Source organism: Bison bison, unplaced genomic scaffold (genome assembly GCF_000754665.1).
Source record: "Bison bison bison isolate TAMUID 2011002044 unplaced genomic scaffold, Bison_UMD1.0 scf7180017863991, whole genome shotgun sequence".
Taxonomy (NCBI): Eukaryota; Metazoa; Chordata; class Mammalia; order Artiodactyla; family Bovidae; genus Bison; species Bison bison.
The window spans coordinates 146,489-163,053 of NW_011494563.1; the positions used below are offsets into that span (position 1 = coordinate 146,489).

Genomic DNA, 16,565 nt, shown 5'->3' on the forward strand with positions numbered 1-16,565 from the left:
CTACCAAAAAAAAAAAAAAAAATCAGTTTCCTATATAAAGTGAAATGACCATTTCAATTTTATTTTAAAAACAAATGAACAATATAGACAACAATACTGTATTTCAATCATCAAATTTTCTAAGACTAGAACTTAATTATTCAAACTACTAAAAAGAAATGGTAATTACTCTAAGCTAAGAATTAGCCTACTACAGTTTCATAGATACTGGCAGAAGACATGAGACTTCTGGATGAGAGACAAAGGATGGTTTATTACTCACCACAACAGTAGTAGCCAGAAAGCATCATTTGTACTGATTCCCCAAGCATCAAATCCCCACAGGGATCACTGGAGGGACATTTTGGAGGCTAGCTTCCAGATATGCCTAAATGTGCCTAAATGTGGTTTTCTTTGTATTTATCCAGTTTGGATGTAGTAGGGCTTTTTGAATGTTCAGATCAATTTCCAGTCATTATTTTTTCAAATATTGCTTCTTTTCAATCTTTTCTCTCCTTGCTTCTTGGCTTTAACAGTCAATGTGTTATACTTTCTCAACTTCTTGATTGTTTTCCTTTTATAACATTTTTATTCTGGATATTTTCATCTTCAGTTCAGTTGCTCAGTCATGTCTGACTCTTTGTGACCCCATGGACTGTGGCACACCAGGCTTCCCTGGCCATCACTAACTCCCAGAGCTTGCTCAAACTCACATCCATCAAGTCTGTAATGCCATCCAACCATCTCATCCTCTGTCGTCTCCTTCTTCTCTTGTCTTTAATCTTTCCCAGCATTAGGGTCTTTTCCAATGGGTCAGTTCTTTGCATAAGGTGGCCAAACTATTGGAGTTTCAGCTTTAGCATCAGTCTTTCCAATGAATATTCAGGACTGATTTCCTTTAGGATTGACTGGTTTGATCTCCTTGCAGTTAAAGGGACTCTTAAGAGTCCTCTCCAACACCACAGTTCAAAAGCATCAATTCTTTGGTGCTTAGCTTTCTTTATAGTCCAACTCTCACATCCATTTTCATCTTACCAGTTTATTAATTTTCTTTTTCCTAATTTGTTTTAAAATGCATCCACTATTCTTAAATTACTTTTAAAAGTTTTGTTTTAAAGTTTCTGTTTCCTTTTCCTATTGTCAGGTTGTTTTTTTTTTTTTTAATGAGTCAAAAGTTCTTAATTTTGTGTTTCATTTCCTTTGTCTATATTAATTTTAGCTCATTTTGAATCATTCTATTGGAACTCTATTGTATGGATTCCAGGAGAGTCTATTTCTGCTGTCAGATGTTTCTCTTAGTTAAGGTCAGTTTCATCGGTGCTTTGGAAATTTGCATCAGAAATCTTTTACCAACAAATAGTGTATTGAATAATTTTCTTTTAAACCTCCCCTTGGCATGGGCCCACTGGTAAAGTAAGATCACTTGAAACAATATGTAGTGGTTTGAAGACTATGCTTATGTCAGTATGCTTGCTCCTTGGAAGGAAAGCTATGACACACAGAGGGTATTAAAGAGCAGAGGCACCACCTTGCTGACAAAGGTCCATCTTGTCAAAGCTATGATTTTTCCAGTAGTCATGTACAGATGTGAGAGGTGGATCATAAAAAGGCTGAACACTGAAGAACTGATGCTTTCAAACTGTGGTGCTGAAGGAGACTCTTGAGAGTCCCTTGGACTGCAAAAGAGATCAAACCAGTCAATCCTGAAGGAAATCCACCCCGAGGATTCATTGAAAGGACTGATGCTGAAGATGAAACTCCAATACTTTGGCCACCTGGTGCAAAGAGCCAACTCATTGGAAAAGACCCTGATGCTAGGAAAGATTGAAGGCAAAAGAAGAAAGGGGCAGCAGTAGATAGCATCACCAATTCAATGGACATGAATTTGAGCAAACTCCCAAAGACAGTGGAGGACAGAGGAGCCTAGTGTGGCACAGTTTACAGGGTCACAAAGAGTTGGACACAACTCAGAGGATGAACAACAACAAATGCTTTCCAATAGCCATCAAATTTTAAAATGACTTAAAGCTAGCTTGATTTGGTTCAACTTAAAATTTTTAGGTGGGTTAGAAATTACATGGAATTTCTATAAAATTTTTTATCCATATTAAATTAAGATACTGTTGAGATAGAAATTATAATTTTTATTGTATGTCCCCTGAAAACTCACTAAAACTATAGTAAAAAGATTTTTTTTAAGCTCAAATATGAGAACACAAAAGAAGTGGAAGGTAAGAAACACTAAAACTGAAAAAATAGGTAGACAAATCATAATAGACTTCACAGAAACAATCTGATTAATACCAAAGTTTCTTTAAAAAGCTCAGGAACTGAGACCACTGTGTACTGGAGGCTAAAGGGAAACGAAAAGCAGATTGTTTAAAATTTGAGAAAGAGTTAGAGCCCTAAATTCTCTGCACTTATACTGAGTGTTTGCCCTTCTACCACCCAGGAAAAAATCTGGAGATTTATTCTGCAAAGAAAATAAAGAATGGGATTAGACTATTACAGATGAGGATCTGAGTATCTTGATGAGAACAGGAGAGGATCTGTTCTGTATCTGGATGTAAGGGAATGCTAAAGGCTGAGCTTTTTCCTCACCTAACTCTCAAATCTCTGACAGTTAGGGCTTTACCCTCATGGCAGGACTGAAAAAAAAAAAAAAAAAAAACTGGTGTTCAAAAACGAAAGGTAAAAATGCTAAGAATATATGTGAGGCAACTGGTGTAAGTTGGTATAGTCTAACTTAACATATAAGCATACTGAGGGCTCTTCTCACCATTACCTCAGACTCTGAGTTATTTTTATAACCTAAAAACCAAAAACCTTGAGAATACTTTCCACTGAAACAGTGGAGCAAATAAATGAACAAAAAATAGATTATGAACAGATGAGCAAGGGAAGATTCAGATGACGGCAGTGTAGCAGGTCCAGAGAGAAACCAGTTCAGACTATAAGCATGTAGAAGTCAACTGGAAAAATATCCTCAAGAAAAGATATTTGAGCTGATTTATTATCTGATTTGATTGATCTTATGAAAAGCTCCACTGAAAGATATTTGGAAGTTAAGGAAGAATTAGCAATTATCAATACATATGAATGGACTTAGGCACATTAAACATTTTCTTTTTAAAGCTTGCCTTTTTAGGCAATTATAAGCATCCAGTAAAGAATGAAAACAGAATCATAGCTCACAACAATGCTGTGTATAAGACTTACCTAGAAAAATGACATAAACAATAAACACTGAATTAAACAAAAGGTAAAACAAATATTTTGGAAGGATAAGAAATAGTGGGTGGTAGTGGCATAAAGCAGTTAATTATTTAACAAATGGAAAATAAGTATATAATGTCTAAATCAATTAATCAATAATAGCAGTTATACTTATTATTTAGGAAAATATAGGTCTCCAAATCCAAGAATGAAACAGTTAAAATGTTAATTTTGGTGGCATCCAGACAAGATAATCTGAAGAATTAAAGTGCATAAGACATATATTTCACAATAAACTTTCTACTAAAAAATGTGTTCAGCTAGAGAAAAAACACCAAGGAGAGTGTCATTCTCCAGGACAAGCAGCAGTAAGAGTATTATTACTTCTGTACCTGAAGAGGCATGAAGAGAGTGTAATTACTTGAACCCAGAAGACAGCCTTGTAGTGAGGGCTTCCTTGAATGAGGTATAGCCTCCGGTCAAGGAATGTAGCTCTTCTAAAGTGACCTGCAGGCAGAAAGACAAGAAGTAAATACCTGCCGCTAGCCCTCCTAGCAGAGAAGGCAATGGCACCCCACTCCAGTACTCTTGCCTGGAAAATCCCATGGACGGAGGAGCCTGGTAGGCTGCAGTCCATGGGGTCGCTAGGAGTTGCAGATGACTGAGCGACTTCACTTTCACTTTTCACTTTCATGCATTGAAGGAAATAGCAACCCACTCCAGTGTTCTTGCCTGGAGAATCCCAGGGACGGCGGGGCCTGGTGGGCTGCCGTCTATGGGGCTGCACAGAGTCGGACACTACTGAAGTGACTTAGCAGTAGCAGCAGCAGACCTCCTAGATCCACCTATCTCCTGTTGGGACTCCCACTGACCTAACCCAGATGGAAACTAGAGAGCATGAAAACCCATACAGGGCAGTTCCAAGAGCCTATATCAGCACAGAGCAGGGTGAAGAGCGTCTTATATATATATATATATATATATATATATCATGAGCACAAAAATAGAATTGACAATGAGGAAAACTGCAAACAATATAGAGGATAGTAGAAAAGAAGGAAAAAACAGAACTAAAATTTCAAATAAGTTAGGCAGAAAATGAAATGTAAAAAGAAAAGCAAAGAAGATCCAACATGTGAATTACTAGATTTACAAAAGAAATCAAAGTAATAAAACAGAATATATATTTAACAAATAATTTAGGATCTGGTAGATAGAGCCACACTTAAGGGCAATGGGACTTGGACAAGTTCCTTCCTTCCCCTCTCTCTCCCTCTTTCCCTTTCTTTATTTTTATAAAAACATCTTGTTTTTAAAAATCAATCCTGGTTAAGAATCACTGTTCTACTTCTCCTCTCTCCCACAATTCTCTTGTCTTATGTCATAGAATATATCTATCACATCCATCCTCTTCACTTTACAGCAAATACCTTTTGACTAGCAATCCGAGATGTGATGGGAGAAGGTACACAAAAAAAGGAAAGAGTAAGACGAAGAAGAAAAGAGAGTCAGGTGAGGACAACAGAGAGGGAGGGACAAGCAGGAGATCTGTGGAAGAATATTCAAAACTTAACCTTCACAGAACAGTTAAAATACTGAATACAGAAATTTATAACCATCACTTCACATATATGTTAAGACCTGCATTTTAATACTGGTATATAACTATTCTTCCATGTAGATACTCATAAACAGGCAATTTTTATTGAAAAAGAAAGAACAAAAAGGAAAGGAGGGAGGGAAGGTAGGCATGATGAGAGGACAGACATCTAAATAGCACTGGTCTGAGAAGGGTGACTGAAGGCAGGAGGAGAAGGGGACGACAGAGGACGAGATGGTTGGATGGCATCACCGACTCGATGGACATAGTTTGAGCAAGCTTCGGGAGCTGGTGATGGACAGGGGAACCTGGCGTGCTGCAGTCCACTGAGTCGCAGAGTCGGACCCGACTGAGCGACTGAACTGAACTGAAGAAAGGGTGAAATATCGGTGGTAATGGGTAAGATCTGGCAATGCAGCCTAAGAAGGTGGCTATGATTTACCGACAGAAGTTGCAGAATTTGAGCATAAGAACAAAAGACCACCATGTCAGAAGTGGGATTCGAACCCACGCCTCCAAGTGGAGACCAGAAACCCCAAGTAGGGGAAGTAGGAACTTGAGTCTGGCGCCTTAGACCACTCGGCCATCCTGACAGGTTCGTTTGTGTATTACGTATAATCTGTTGCTGTGATTAACAACCAATGTGATTAGTATTACATCCAGAGTGCACAGGGTGAAACGCAAGCTCCGAACCGACTGCAAAACGAGAGGCAAAAAAGACAAGTTTTGGTGGATGGATGCTGGAGACTGTTGGGATGGCACAAAGTCAGCCGAGGAGCCCAGCCAGGGGATATTGAAAAGCAGCACCCGCCGCACGTCCCTTTACCGCTCCCGCACCGCGCTGCCTGCCTCCCAATGGCCCAACAGTCCCACAGCCCAAAACGGTCCCCGTAGTGTGGGAGTTTCGTAAATCAAAGAAAAGGGGTCTGTGCATTGCAGGCAGATTCGTTACCAACTAAGGTACCAGGGAAGCCCAGAACCGAATTAGCGCTGGTTTCGAAGATTGCTTCAGTCTGCTTCCCGCGGTGTTTAGGCTTTTTCATTTCCACGATAAATTAAAAAGTAGCATAGGCAAGGAGAGAGTCAGTGAGAAGGGCTAGAACTCCCTTTCAATAAACCTGTTTAAACATTAGAACTGTCCGTCGAGGAGTACAAGGCGGGCATATTGCACCCTCTTCCGGCATTTCTCCCCATAATCTCTTTATTCTTCAGTAACGTCTTTCTCCCTCCTTTCTTTTCTCCCATTAATCTCTTCCCAGTGGCCTAGGAAAAGGGGATGCGATATAGGACACAGGATAATAGACGTACGAGTTTAATTGGTTGATGGCCGTTACCAAGTAACAAATAGTTTCTCTTTGTCTCTCTTTCCACCCTCAACCCAGCCTCCAGTCCCTGTGGTAAAGGTGACAGGTTTTTAATATGTTGTTTATTCTTCACTTTGAGTCAAGCTAGTTCATATTGTCCTTGCTTCCATTTTCTACGATTAGGGTTACCAGGAGTGCAAACACCAAGTGTAAATCAGTTATTGCAGGCTACTTCGTGTATGGACAATGGTAGAAGAGGAGTTAGTTTTACTTGTGTTGTTGTTATACTTGTCTGTAATTTTTGTCTAATTAAGCACCTAAAACATTATTTACTGCTTTCTTGACCTACACTTCCCAAGAATGTGACCTTTTATTTTCTTATGAAAAAAAGGCGACTCTTTATTTATTCGCGTATTTATTTAACAATATTTATTTAATGGATACTCAGATTCTGTGGTTGGGTTTGAGTAGGGGTGACAATACATGAAGCTAGTGAGTGCCAAAGCATACTCCTAAAGTTGGTTTTGCTAACTGTTGCCGCAAGAGAGAATGCACATCAGGAGAACAGTGGAGTGTCTCAGTAAGAGAGTTAGAAAGAAGTGATTATAAGAATTGGACTTTGTAACCTTTTTTCAGCTCAGTTCAGCTCCTCAGTCATGTCTGACTCTTTGGGACCCCATGGATTGCAGCATGTCAGGCTTCCCTGTCCATCACCAACTCCCAGAGCTTGCTCAAACTCATGTCCATTGAGTTGGTGATGCCATCCAGCCATCTCATCCTCTGTCATCCCCTTCTCCTCCTACCTTCAATCTTTCTCAGTATCAGAGTCTTTTCTAATGAGTTAGTTCTTCACATTAGGTGGCCAAAATATTGAAGCCTCAGCTTTAGCATCAGTCATTCCAATAAATATTCAGGATTGATTTCCCTTAGGATTGACTGGTTTGATCTTTCAGTCCAAGGGACTCTCAAGAGTCTTCTCCAACACCACAGTTTAAAAGCATTAATTGTTTGGCACTAGCTTTTGTTATGGTCCAACTCTCACATCCATACATGACTACTGGAAAAACTATAGCTTTGACTGGACAGACCTTTGTTGGCAAAGTAATGTCTCTGCTTTTAAAAATATTGTCTAGGTTGGTCATAGTTTTTCTTCCAAGGAGCAAGCATCTTTTAATTTCATGGCTGCAGTCACAATCTGCAGTGATTTTGGAGCCCAAGAATAGAAAGTTTTCATTGTTTCCCCACCTATTTGCCATGAAGTGATAGGACCAGATGCGATGATCATAGTTTGTTGAATGTTTATTTTTAAGTCAGCTTTTTCACTCTCCTCTTTCACTTTCATCAAGAGGCTCCTCAGTTCCTCTTTGATTTCTGCCCCAAGAGTGGTGGTCTTCTGCATATCTGAGGTTATTGATATTTTTCCCGGCAATCTTGATTCCAGCTTGTGCTTCATCCAACCGGCATTTTGCATGATGTATTCTGCATATAAGTTAAATAAGCAGGGTGACAATATACAACCTTGACTGTAGTTCTTTCTCAATTTAGAACCAGTCTGCTGTTCCATGTCCAGTTCTAAGTGTTGCTTCTTGACCTGCATACAAGATTTCTCAGGAGGCAGGTAAGGTTGTCTGGTATTCCCATCTCTTTAAGAATTTTCCGCAGTTTGTTGTGATCTTTTTTAGGTGATCACTTTTGTTAGGTGATTTGGGGGCAGTTTTAAGAAAGTATGGCTTTGCATTGGTTTGTATACATTCAGGAGGTGGGGGGTAATTCTGTGGTTGGATATCTTAAATCTTACCTAAAGTAGGGCAAACTAAAAATAGAGCTGAAATTAGTAAAGAAATGGTAGTTGTTTGTATAATGTGGGAGAGGGAAATGTTTGGTACTCTCTGGCATGGACAATGTTCTGTTTATTTATGTTCAGACATGATCATAGAGTTGTCCTGTTTCTGTCTTAATCTATTACAGAAGTCTTGCCTGATATTGATGTTCTGGAAAATTGCTTATATTCAACAAGAAAACATTAAGACATAGCTATAAACGCCAGCTCAGTTCCTGGATGTTCAGGGTTGCTTTTCTCTGATTCATAATTTATATATTCAGACAGCTAGATGGTGGTAAAAAGCCATGAAGAAACAGTAAACAAAGAAATATGGGATGTAAGGGAGATTTCAACAATGAATGGGAAGGACTAGAGATCTCTTCTAGAGAATTAGAGATACTAAGGCAACATTTCATACAAAGATTGGCACAATAAAGGACAGAAATGGTATGGACCTAACAGAAGCAGAAGATATTATGAAGAGGTGGCAAGAATACGCAGAAGAGCTATACAAAAAAGATCTTCAGGATCCAGATAATCACAATGGTGTGATCACTCACCTAGAGCCAGACATCCTGGAATGTGAAGTTAAGTGGGCCTTAGGAAGCATCACTACAAACAAAGCTAGTGGAGGTGATGGAATTCCAGTTGAGTTATTTCAAATCCTGAAAGATGATGCTGTGAAAGTGCTGCACTCAGTATGTCAGCAAATCTGGAAAACTCAGCAGCGGCCACAGGACTGGAAAATGTCAGTTTCCATTCCAATCCCAAAGAAAGGCAATGCTAAAGAATGATCAAACTACTGCACAATTGCACTCATCTCACATGCTAGCAAAGTAAAGCTCAAAATTTTCCAAGCCAGGCTTCAATAGTACATGAACTATGAAATTCCAGATGTTCAAGCTGGATTTAGAAAAGGCAGAGGAACCAGAGATCAAATTGTCAACATCTGTTGGATCATCAAGAAAGCAAGAGAGTTCCAAAAAAACACACATCTACTTCTGCTTTATTGAATATGCCAAAACCTTTGACTGTGTGGATCACAACAGACTGTGGAAAATTCTTCAAAAGATGGGAATACCAGACCACCTGACCTGCCTCCTGAGAAATCTGTATGCAGGTCAAGGAGCAACAGAACTGGACATGGAACAACACACTGTTTCCAAATTGGGAAAGGAGTATGTCAAGGCTGTATATTGTCACCCTACTTATTTAACTTACATGCAGAGTACATCATGAGAAATGCTGGGCTGGACGAAACACAAACTTGAATCAAGATTGCAGGAAGAAATATCAATAACCTCAAATATGCAGATGACATCACCCTTATGGCAGAAAGTGAAGAGGAACTGAAGAGCTTCTTGATGAAAGTGAAAGAGGAGAGTGAAAAAGTTGGCTTAAAACTCAACATTCAGAAAACTAAGATCATTGCATCTGGTCCCATCACTTCATGGTGAATAGATGGGTAAACAGTGGAAACAGTGCAGACTTTATTTTTTGGGGCTCCAAAATCACTGCAGATGGTGACTGCAGCCATGGAATTAAAAGATGCTTACTCCTTGGAAGAAAAGTTATGACCAACCTAGACAGCAGAGACGTTAAAAAGCAGAGACATTACTTTGCCAACAAAGGTTCATCTAGTCAAGACTATGGTTTTCCCAGTGGTCATGTATGGATGTGAGAGTTGGACTATAAAGAAAGCTGAGCACCGAAGAATTGATGCTTTTGAACTGTGGTGTTGGAGAAGACTCTTGAGAGCCCCTTGGACTGCAAGCAGATCCAACCAGTCCATCCTAAAGGAAATCAGTTCTGAATATTCATTGGAAGGACTGATGCTGAAGCTGAAACTCCAATACTTTTGCTACCTGATGCGAATAACTAACTCATTTGAAAAGACCCTGATGCTGAGAAAGATTGAAGATGGAGGAGAAGGGGACAACAGAGAATGAGATGGTTGGATGGCATCACTGACTCAATGGACATGAGTTTGAGTAAGCTCCAGGAGTTAGTGACGGACAGGGAGGCCTGGAGTACTGCTGTCCCTGGGGTCAAAAAGAGTTGGAGATGACTGAGCAACTGAACTGACTGAAATACTGTAATATTGAAGGTTTGGGTGGCATTTGAACAAAGACCTGAAATAATAAAAGGATTGAGTCATGTGAATATCTGGGGTAAATATTTCCAGGCAGAGGGAATAGCCAGGGCAAAGTTGACAAAATGGGATAAAGCCAGATGTTTTTGAATAAAGGTAAAGAAACCTATAAAGCTGGCAGAGAAATTGTGCAACATATAATCTCCTTACTTAACCTGTCTTTAGTTCAGTTCAGTTCAGTTGCTCAGTCGTGTCTGACTATGCGACGCCATGGGCTGCAGCACGCCAGGCATCCCTGTCCATCACCAACTCCCAGAGCTTATTCAAACTCATGTATCTACTGTTTCTCAAATCAAAATTGTCATCCCTTCCCACCCATTCCTTCATCCCTAGGCCTCATCCAAACTCTCATCCTATCTTTTTTTTCCACCTCTGATTTTTCTCTTATCAGTGACATTGAGAGACAGAAAAAGTACCTAAAATTTCGTGAAGCTCAGAGATAGAATAAGGATGTTTATTTTAAACATATCTTGGACATCAGGGGAAAAAATCCTGCAGGAGGGATGGTTTGTTTTTTAGGTCAAGTCAAAATGATTTCTGATCCACATTTAGTAATATCTAAATATTTTCTCCAGGTATATATCTGTTACATATTTAATTTCTGAAGTTCTCTGTATAACTTCTATAATAAAATAGCATTTGCACATGATTTCATAATGGTTAGTATTATGGGTAATATATGAGTCTGTATTTTCTTCATGTTTGGTCAGGATTGCACTTGGCTTCACATACAGAAAAAACAGTAAATAATACCTTAAATAATTTAAGGATTATTGACTCAAAAATTCATAGTTCTGAATTTGGCAGTCCTCATGGAACTAAGTGGTTTCTATCTTCCTTTTCTGCACCTATGCTTTGGGATTTTGCTCCTGTGATCTCTCTACTGCTGCTGCTGCTAAGTCGCTTCAGTCGTGTCCAACTCTGTGCGACCCCATAGACGGCAGCTCTCCAGGCTCCCCCATCCCTGGGATTCTCCAGGCAAGAACATTGGAGTGGATTGCCATTTCCTTCTCCAGTGCATGAAAGTGAAAAGTGAAAGTGAAGTCTCTCAGTCGTGTCCGACTCTTAGCGACCCCATGGACTGCAGCCTACCAGATTCCTCCATCCATGGGATTTTCCAGGCAAGAGTACTGGAGTGGGGTGCCATTGCCTTCTCCGTGTGATCTCTCTACAGGTGCTCAAAAACTGTCTCATGAATCAATAAACACTGAATGAACCAAAAGCACTATTTCCTTAAGTGTCAAGCCATTCCTGTCTTTGGACGAGTTGGGCTGCTAGATAAAATGTGGAGGAGAAAATTAGAGGAAGCCTTGGATTTCTTCCCAGACATTTCATTTCTGAAACTGAGGGCGGGGCAGGGGGAGGGGGACACCAAAGGGTACAACCAAATTTGATGCCCCTACATTATGTCAAGATTAGAAACCTCATCTTTGCCCATCTTTTCATTCTTTGGAAGATTCTCCTCCGTTACTTTAGTTGTTCCTTAAAAAAAAAAAAAAATCTCCTCCAGGTTCTCTTACAGGTTGGTGAGGGGAGCCTTGTGCATCTTCTCTTCAAACTTATCTGAGAAGTAAATATGATCTCCTTTGACCCAGATTGGTGAATCTTCTTCGGCAGTAATTGACTTTAGGAATAATCTTCATTTCTCCAGCAATTAAAAATGTACTTAAAGAATGTACAGTGCAGAGGTTAAATGGTCTGTTTGGTGAGTAGATGACTTAAGTGGTCGAGCCCTGCTTTTGAAAGACCCGGGTTGTTTCTGCAATTATGGATTACTCCAGTTCTTCCTGGAGATCGAAATTGCTAATGAGATTTGGTTATTTATAGGACAATTCAACTTCTAAGATCAGGGCCTGGATAGCTCAGTCGGTAGAGCATCAGACTTTTAATCTGAGGGTCCAGGGTTCAAGTCCCTGTTCAGGCGCTAGCCTATCTTTTTAAGGTGACACACATTGAGGTTTATGTAATATATTTACATGACTCAGTAAAACATGATATAGAAGAAAATAATAAAGACATAGGGTAAAATGTTAAGGAAAGGTGGATCTGGATATAGAGTGTTCCTTATAAAATTTTTATTTTTGTAACCTTTCTTATGTTTGAAATTATTTCCAAATAAAAAAGTTCAAAAGTATATTAGTAAATGTAGAATCACCAGATTTGAAATTTTAAACATATTTTAGTAAGCTGTATATGTCCGAATTTCAAAACATCCAAGTATAAACAAAACCAGCACATTTTCAATACATATTTAGGTGTACTGTACAACTTATGTTAGCTAGTATCTAATAACTTCATCAGGTTTTTTTTTTTAACCAACGTTATACGTTTTCCTTTTTTACATATAAAAATTAAAGTACTTTGGCCAATTAGAGCTATGGAAGGTGTCAGTGCAAATGTCCATAATTTTACATGAATTGAAATTACACTATTCCCACTCTTGTGTGGCACTCTTGTGCTGACTACCTGATTTGGAGGAGTAACACTAAGTTACTTTTATTGTTGCAGCATAATGTGTAGTAACAATATGATCCATGTTAGATCGCTAGTGGGTTTTTTTTTTTAATGCTTTACAAATAGCTTACATTTTATATTAAATACAATAATAATTTGAATATGTTAGTAACATTGTCAGAGTAACTAACCAGAGAGAAATGGCCAGCTGCTCCGAAACTTTGAGGCATATTGAAATTACATGGTGAGAATTTTAAATTCCTACTGAAGCCTGGCTACCACCTCCGGACATTCTAATTTAATTAGTATGGGTTGCCATCCCTCTGTCAGGAATTTTCACTTTGCCGACATAGGTCTGTATGGTCAAAGTTATATTTTTTTTTCCAGTAGTCAAGTAGGGATGTGAAAGTTGGACCATAAAAAAAGGCTGAGCACCGAAGAATTGATGCTTTCCAGTTGCGATGTTGCAGAAGACTCTTGAGAGTGCCTTGGACTGCAAGGAGATCCAATCGATCCATCCTAAAGGAAATCAACCCTGAATATTCATTGGAAGGACTGATGTTGAAGCTAAAGCTCCAATATTTTGGCCGGCCACCTGATGCGAAGAGCGATCTCATTGGAAAAGACCCTGAGGGTGGGAAAGATTGAAGGGAAAAGGAGAAGAGAGCAGCAGAGGACGAGATGGTTAAATGGCATCACCGCGTCAATGGAAAAGAGTTTGAGCAAATTCCGGGAGATAGTGAAGGACAGGGATGCCTAGCGTGCAGCAGTCCGTGAGGTCGCGAAGAGTCGCACGTGGCTTAGCGACTGAACAACAAGGTTATTCTAATGTGCACCAAAATTTGGGAACCACTGAGACTTTTCTAAGGGCGGTTCCTGTACAAGCCACATCTCCATCACCTCAGTTGACAAATGAAAATTAATATTGCAAGATCTCGGAATATTTCGAGTCAAATGGGCACACTTTGAACCCCCGCGCTATATCTGACTTCTCTCAGAGAGAAGGCAGCCGTGGGTTTCCATCAGAAGGGAGTTGCTTGCTCAGTGAACACACTAATAAGTCAACACGGGAGAATTTAACTTAGAACAAAACCAAAGAGCAGAAAGATTTCCTTTCTGTTACAGGCTTAGCTGAAAAAGGTAGTATTGTGATCTCCCCGTCGGGGAATCGAACCCCGGTCTCCCGCGTGACAGGCGGGGATACTCACCACTATACTAACGAGGAAGACCCGTGAACTGACTTTAAAAGAATCTCAGTTAAGAGACATTCACATGTTGTGCCGTGAACTCTTTCTGGGCAGTGAGTTCCTAGGAATTTCACGGATCTTTAACGATAAGAATACAGGAAGAATATTTACAATAACAGTCCATCAAAAGGGATTCCTCATGTTATCTAAATTTTATCACTAATAGCAAAGAAATGTTCATTAATATCAAGGAAGGCATTAAACTTAAAAAAACAAACAAACAAACCAAAAACCTCCCTCCATTCAAAACGACTTCTTTTCTTCAAGTTTATTCATTGTTTTAGATTCACCCCAAGGAATCACTTTCCCCTGGAACTTTCTCTCATGTTAGTGTGCTATTACTGTCTCTGTGTTCTGAAGACTAGGACATCGGAATTAAGATATGGGCAGGGCCATTCTCTCTCTGAAGGCTTGCTGAAGGACTCCTTCCTTGCTTCTTCCTAGCTTCTAGTGGATCCCCAAAATCCATTATAGTTTTTGGCTATAGCTGTATGGTTTCAGTCTTTGCCTCTGTCCACATATGACTTTCTTCTTTCTGTCTGCCTCCTAGTGTTGTCTCTTGTAAGGATAGGGTAAACCAGTGGTAGGGTTTAGGCTCCACCCTTATCCAGTATGAATGACCTCATTTTAATGTAACTACCTCTGCAAAAACCTGTTTCCAAACAAGATCACATTCAGAAGTTCTAGGTAGACACAAATTCCTGCCTACAATATTTAACCCTCTAAAATTAAGGATGAAAGATGAGGTGTTATGTGCAGAAATATAGTTAACTGCACCAAAGTATACATTAAAATGTATAAAAGTACTGATTAAAATTGCTTATGGGTGAGACAGAAGGGAGGTTTTTGGTGTTCAGTCTAAAGAAACAAGAAAATCTCTAGACAAAGACAGGCATCAAACACCTCAAAGGCAGTATTCATGGTTCAGGTTCTTTGTTGCATGAGAGCTTCCTGGTTTATAGGCAGTTGTCTTCTCACTGTTGTCTCACATGGCAGAAGGGACAGAGAACTCCCTGGGGTCTCCTTTGAAAGGGCACTATTTCTATTTTTGAGAAATTAACTCATAACCCAATCAGTTCTCAAAGGTCCCACCTCCTAATACCATCACATCGAGTCCACCCAAATTGTTCCCTTCTACTCCCAGATTAATGAATCATTTTAAGGGAACTTTTAAATGACTTACTTCTAAAACTGTCACTAGTTTATTACTTTTAAATGATGCCTTTTTTTGATTCCTCTTAGAAACTTGGGGAAGTGTTTTTGTTAATATTAGAAAAGGAAAATTAATGAAAAACTAAACGGTAAACTATTTTAGGTCAGTGACTTTGCTTGATTTGGCTGTTAAGGCTTCCTCACTTTCAGAGGCATTCTTAAATGGGCTGTTATCCAAATAGTTTTTAAATGAACACTGAAAACAAATCGAGGCCTTAGCGCCTGAACAGGGACTTGAACCCTGGACCCTCAGATTAAAAGTCTGATGCTCTACCGACTGAGCTATCCAGGCCCTCTAAGAGACCATCTAACTCATTATGTAAAATAAGACCACCAGAGGGATTCTAGTAATAGTCATGCTACTACTGCTAAGTCGCTTCAGTCGTGTCCGACTCTGTGCGACCCCATAGACGGTAGCCTACCAGGCTCCCCCGTCCCTGGGATTCTCCAGGCAAGATCACTGGAGTGGATTGCCATTTCCTTCTCCAATTCAGGAAAGTAAAAAGTGAAAGTGAAGTTGCTCAGTCGCGACCCCATGGACTGCAGCCTACCAGGCTCCTCCATCCATGGGATTTTCCAGGCAAGAGTACTGGAGTGGGGTGCCATTGCCTTCTAGTCATAGTTTTGGAAATTACTTGGGTCTTCCAGGGGGCTTTGATTCTGTTTCACCAGTGACATCAGTAAGTGGGAAGAATTTCAGGAAAATCAAAGATTGGGTAAGGAATGAAGATTGTGATACAAGGAGGAGGATCATTCCCCATTGTTTCCTCCAGTGTTTTCTTTCAGAGCTGGGATTTCCTGGAATTTTCATGCCAGAGCAAGAAACAAACTTGACGCCCACATTGAAGTGGTGGTTCCGTCCAGGAAAGGAACTCCCAGAAAACTCACTTATTCAAAATATTCATACATCTCACTTTCAGCACGTGCACCTTTCCTCATCTTTCCTTTACATGTTTTTTCTTCACTCTCCCCAGTCTCCTTTCCCCTCTACTCTTCCCTACATCTTTCCAACCTCCCATTTGCCAATTTGGAAAGTCCACATTTGTCCCCTCCTATTCTACTTTTCAACTCCACGTTTTATCTTGAGCTCCATTCTACTTATAAAGACAAGAAGAATCAGGCAGTTGAAACTGTATCCCCTGCCTCTGTAAGAGCAGGTCTTCATTTGTTCATGAGACTATTAGGAAAGTGGGATTCAGCTGCCCGCAGCTCTAAAACCAATACTTTATAGGTAAAGTTGGTGGAAAGGAAAGCTTGCTTTATTCTGCAGGCCGACAACCCAGGGCGGACTTGTGTCCAAAGGCCAACTTCCCCCACTGACAATCAGTGGGCAAGAGCTTTTAAAGGGGCATCTCAAGGATGGATAGGTGGCCGGAGGGGGCTATATGCAGAAACAGCACTGTCAGCTCTGACAGTCATCTTGAACTCTGTGATTCAGTGATCTGATCAGCATCATCTTGATTGTTTTGAGTACAGCCAATCTTTAGTGCCAAGGTCAATTTGTTCCCATTTCTTTGAGGCCAGTTCTCAGAATTGTGGCAGCTTCTGTCATCTCTACAGTCTGGTCAACATGCTGTTA

General features: G+C 39.9%; 4 non-coding genes across 4 annotated transcripts; 1 reads left to right on the top strand and 3 right to left on the bottom strand.

Annotated features, from left to right (window-relative positions):
• Positions 1-5,281: 5,281 nt before the first annotated feature.
• Positions 5,282-5,388, bottom strand: TRNAL-CAA. Its single transcript has 2 exons — positions 5,351-5,388; positions 5,282-5,327 (listed from the first exon to the last, which is right to left on the bottom strand). It is a non-coding gene; the product is annotated as a tRNA-Leu (tRNA).
• A 6,536-nt stretch (positions 5,389-11,924) lies between these two features.
• Positions 11,925-11,997, top strand: TRNAK-UUU. Its single transcript has one exon. It is a non-coding gene; the product is annotated as a tRNA-Lys (tRNA).
• Positions 11,998-13,680: 1,683 nt separating this feature from the next.
• On the bottom strand, positions 13,681-13,752 carry TRNAD-GUC. The gene has a single exon. It is a non-coding gene; the product is annotated as a tRNA-Asp (tRNA).
• A 1,453-nt stretch (positions 13,753-15,205) lies between these two features.
• TRNAK-UUU lies at positions 15,206-15,278 on the bottom strand. The gene has a single exon. It is a non-coding gene; the product is annotated as a tRNA-Lys (tRNA).
• Positions 15,279-16,565: the final 1,287 nt, after the last annotated feature.